Source organism: Lissotriton vulgaris, chromosome 2_1 (genome assembly GCF_964263255.1).
Source record: "Lissotriton vulgaris chromosome 2_1, aLisVul1.2, whole genome shotgun sequence".
NCBI classification, from domain to species: Eukaryota; Metazoa; Chordata; class Amphibia; order Caudata; family Salamandridae; genus Lissotriton; species Lissotriton vulgaris.
In genome coordinates, this window is record NC_141687.1 from 513640078 (window position 1) to 513645440 (window position 5363).

The window sequence follows — 5363 nt, forward strand, 5'->3', positions numbered from 1 at the left end:
CAAAATATTATTTTGTGGTAAATAACGGATTTGTAAGGGCCTGTGGCACTGTTTTCACTGCCAGCTACATCTAGATTTACAGATTCGGTAAATTTACCGATTCTGTAAATTTTAGGCCCCCTACATATCAACCACCAAATACCGGTCGGTAACGGCCGAAATCGGCGGTTACCGACCGGTATTTGGTGTCCTACATATAAATCTCTCTAGAAGTCTTGCATCCTTAAATTGCATACTGTCTTAAAAAGTGTCTTATTTATTCATAAAATCCAGCATGAACAACTGATTTTCACTTAGATTTCCTATTGTTGCCTCTCTTTTTTCCTTTCGAATGACGATCTTCTCCCATTCCCATCTTCTGCAGGTCCTATCTCTGGGCTTGACCTACTTGTACTGACATGGTTTTTGGTTCTATTTCTGAGTGATGGTGACTTTAAGCTTGCTAACATCTTGAATCTCTATTCTTGCTTTGTGTTGGTCCTTTTAAGGCCTTTTTCCAGACCTAAAAGCATAAACTAGAGGATAGCTGCTTTATATGATGATAGATCCCTTATTCTTGACTCTAATCCATCTATTGCCTGTTGGCTTTGACATAATTATGTGTCCTCTCATCATCCTACCTATAGTAGAGGGTGGATCCTGTAGTCCTGACTTTATATTACATATTGGTATGGTTTGTGTAGGTACTCTGACAGAGCTAAGTGTTATTTCATCCTTCTTAGGCCTACAAGGCCCCGAACTAGAGAGACTCCATTTTGCTTTCTGTCCCTGCAGAACTGAGATGCTTGCAGGGTAAAGGTAATGTTTTAGTTATAAGGTGTTGTTCGCTAGGGGAAAACCAGCCAAGACTGGTTCTTATCGGAAGAATGTGTTTGTCTCCTGGGCCCAGACGTAACATGCAGATGCGCACTGCGGTTGCGCGGGGAGCCCTGGAGCTGGCACAGGAATTCGGTGGGAGGCAGCCCTCTGTTGGAAATTTCCATGAGGGGAGAGGATTCCATATTAGCGAAGTGCAGGAGAGGAGGTGTGCCAGTTTGGTTCTTGGAGAGAGAGAAGTAGGATGGTTGCTGGAGCTGAAGAGAACAGCTCAGTTCAATTGGTTTTCTGGAATGGAGAGAGAAGGCAGATAATTACTGAAGCTGGAGAGAGCAGTCAGATGAACGAAGTTGGAACTGTCAGCTGGAGCTGCCAGTTTATCAGGATGCATTAAAGCAGTTACCAGTCAGATGGAGGAGTTGAAGCTGCCAGCTGGAGCAGTTGAGCCAGAGGAGTGAAGCTGTGGTGACGGGGATAGAGAGAGCCCTGATTCCACCAGGGAGAGAGAGAAACATTCCTTCTAATAGGGTGAGGTATTCTAAACTAGTTTGCTTTACACTTACACCTTAATCTTGTCTTTTATTTCCTAGGCTAGAGCCCCCTATTGTATTGCTAATCCTTTTTCTTTCAGCGGTGTGCAGTCTATTTACAGTCCCTGTTAGTTACATGTGGATGTGGTATAGTAATAGAGCTTTACAGAGACCCCGCAGATCTGTGTATGTGTCTATTCCCATTTTATTGTTATTGTAATAAAGATACACCAGTTCTTAGTGAACCAGTGTGCATGTGTTGTTCTTATGATAGAGCTAACCTTTCTTCTAACCAGATGCTGTATAGTAACTGATGGATCAAAAGGGAGTAGGAGCGCTTAAATCAGCGAATAACTTTTGCATGCAGTGTGTGCCTCTTATTTTTATACAGTGAAGGTAACCTTTTCTTCTAAGATTACAAAAGGGGGTTGCTGAACTGTTCCTATGGAGAGTAAGGGGAGAATTAAAGAAGAATTAGCTGGTGTGACCAAAGGTGTTAGAGTAACACCCTGGGGCATCCATTTTGTTGGATGTAGTTGCCTCACACACCCAGAAGGGTGTCATGCCTTTGGTCACGCCAGCTAATTCTTCAGTTTATTCTGGGGGTCCCCTGGCTGCAGTTAAAAAGTGGGGCTAGCTCACTAGGTGTCAGCAGGTTAGGTCGGGTGACCCTAGATGAGACTAAGAGTGAAGGTGGTCGACATGTTTCTCGCTGTGGGTATAGTCACCCGCGATTCATCAGGACCTAAACAAACGTGAAGGGAAACATGCTAGTGTCATGTGTGTGCTTATTTTTACCTCTGTGGGTTCTCCTATGCCTAATGGTCAAGGACTATGTACCACATGACTCGAGCCCGGCGGAGAAGGGTAGGTCTAACTACGCGGACACAGGAGCATGGAGCTAAACCCTTGGGCTCATCCCTGATGTTTTGTCCAGCCGACCCCTCATGTGGTACATAGTCCTTGACCATTAGGCATAGGAGAACCCACAGAGGTAAAAATAACCCCACTTTTTAACTGCAGCCAGGGGACCCCCAGAATAAACTGAATTCCGGTACCCCTTGCTACATTTTAATATCCCTCACATCATTACACCTAGCCCTGCCCACACACCCCCACCTCACCATAAGGCTGTTGGATTAAAAGATCTCCGCCAAAGAGCCCCTCTTTAAGGTGAGCCCGTCGGGGATTGCACCGCCTCCCCGACGAGGAGCAACCGCCAATGATGAAGCATGACACCCTTCTGGGTGTGTGAGGCAACTACATCCAACAAAATGGATGCCCCAGGGTGTTACTCTAACACCTTTGGTCACGCCAGCTAATTCTTCTTTAATTCTCCCCTTACTCTCCATAGGAACAGTTCAGCAACCCCCTTTTGTAATCTTAGTGCTAGATACGGACACAAGCTGCAACTGGACCTTGCACCACCCTGTGTGGTAAATCGTGTCCGTTGATCAAAAGATCAACTATCTTACCTCCCTCCTTTGGATATAAACCTTTTCTTCTAGTCAGGTGTTACAGCCAGAACAGATGCTACCCCTGATCAGGTAAGTAACAACTGAATAATTAGGCAGAGAGGAGCCCTTGAGCTAAGAGAATAAGTTATACACTAAGTAATTCGGCCATTCCATAATATTATTGTACTCCTAGTGAATAGTGAGAGAAGCTTCCCAACATAGAGAGAGAGAGAGCTGAAGGTATTCATAGGAAAGTGATCGTCGTTGGTAAGCGGCGTTAATGAGAACACCAGGGGGGACACTGGTGTTTATATCCGCAGGATTGCGGCTTGGGATGTAAGTAAGAGAACACCGGGGAGGAGACTGGTGTTTATACCCGCAGGATTGCGGCTTGGGATGTAAGTAAGAGAACACCGGGGAGGAGACTGGTGTTTATACCCGCAGGATTGCGGCTTGTTATACCCACAGGATCGTGGCTTGAGTGAGCACTGGTTGTGGCCAGTGTGTAATGGTAACTAATCAGAACTGCCCTAGGGTAGATTAGTCTGGGCCCATGTGGTCGCGAGACTATGAGGTATGAGTGTGGTGTAGGGCATGGATGTCCTTAGTAATCAGTGAGTATTCCTAGTAATCCCTATAGATTTAGTGGTGTTTCTGATGATATGAGCTTGTATATTGCAAGTTCCCCATCCTCAGGTAGGTACCCAGGTGCCTGGATAGATGGGTCCTGAGGAGGGAGGTGGTTACGTTTTGGCCGGGTTGCTGGTGCTCTGGTGAGCTGGTCCTATCTGGTCTGAGAATCCGGTCATAACACTACTCTAAATCACTTGCATGAGTGCCTTAATCCCTAATAATTAATTTCAGAAATGTGAGCAAAACTGACTCCATGGATCACAAACTCTCCTTTTTTTAAAGCCATATTCCTAAAGGCTTACAATATGTAACCTCCTCTAGATCACCTATTAATCCCACCAAACATCTGGATGAACTCATATAGTTCTCTTACTCCATCCTCCCAATAACTCCTAATAATTTAATCTACCACGAAGAAACAAGTGAATGCTTGGAATGGTTTGCTTGAGCACCCAAGACTAACCCCAATAACCAACGGTACCAATAATACTGGACTAACCACTCACCTTGGCTTCTGGAGCAGCATGCTGACTGGCGTAAAGAGCTTCAACTCCTCGCCAGAGGTAGTAAGCACTATATAAATGAAATAGCAAATAAATGTTCACCTATATGAATAACCTCGTACATTTGGACTTGAGAATATGGACAATCAACGTAAAATCGAAGTTGTGATATAGTAGATGGTCTGCAAAACATGTAACTGCACAAAAACGGAAGAAATGCTATTAACGCTAAGAAAGAACATTGATCGTTATTAATGTAATCCCATTTGAATAAATACAATGATCACAATGTATTCAAACCTAGAAATATATGGTATTAAGTGGTCTTGCATATCTGGCCTTGCGTTTAACTTTCTTTACCGACTAGGCTGGCAGCAGTGGTAAATGGGGAGGATACCGGCAACGACAATTCGATGCGAGTCCTTCAACACCCAATGGAAATAAGAAATATGAACTCTCATTGGGGACTGCGCAGGCTTTTATACTACTGCAGGTTATTAGGCACATGAAATACTTTTCATTGCCTGTGTGCCCATATTGCTCCCTCTTGAGTTCCAGCCAAAACACAATCATAGTGTTGCCATCACTGCTCTAAAATCACTGAGCTACACGATGCATTAATATAGAGACACACCTCCAATACTGCTACTCCAAACAATACTAGACAGTGCTATTTGCAGGGTACTCCGATATGCCCACTATGTTAAAACCTGTATCCTATACCACAGCCTACAAGGTTAAACCGTGCATCCGTTACTACAGCCACGGTGGGTCACTCTCTTGCTGTCAAGCTAAGCTACTCAATCCTACTTTCATGTTGCGCTCCTTTCCTACTTGTCAAACTGCACCCCTTCTACAGTATCATTTCATACTTACGGAGCTGTGTAATGTAAGTCTTTATTCTTAAACATACAACCAAACACTGCAAGCTTTGCGTCCACACTGCAAGCATTGCGTCATAACATTTATAACCACACCTTAACATCTCCAGGAGGATTAATTAATTCCTGTTTCCTGAAACCGCAACGGTCCTACTGCGCCTAATCTGAAGACACTACATCCCCACATTTGTTAAATAAAAAAAAGTACAGACCGCATTAGCATAGTTCTTCAATGGGTTGTTGAGGCGCTCGCGCTGGTCTACTACCGGGTCATATGATGTACTTGAGGGGCACCTTGATCAGGCACCAATGGAATCGGCTCAGATGCTACGTCTGGACAGATTGGCGGGGTAGCCTCACCCGTGATATCAACAGCTGATGAACATCGAGGTAGGTGTTTAAAGTGTAACGAATTCCATATGATGAACTTTCCAGGACGATGGGCTGTCACCATATACTTGTTGCAAGTTATATCCCTCGAAGGGTTGGCATCAAATGGAGTGTCTGTTTTTCGCTTCAATTTCTATTTGGCCAGTACTAAGT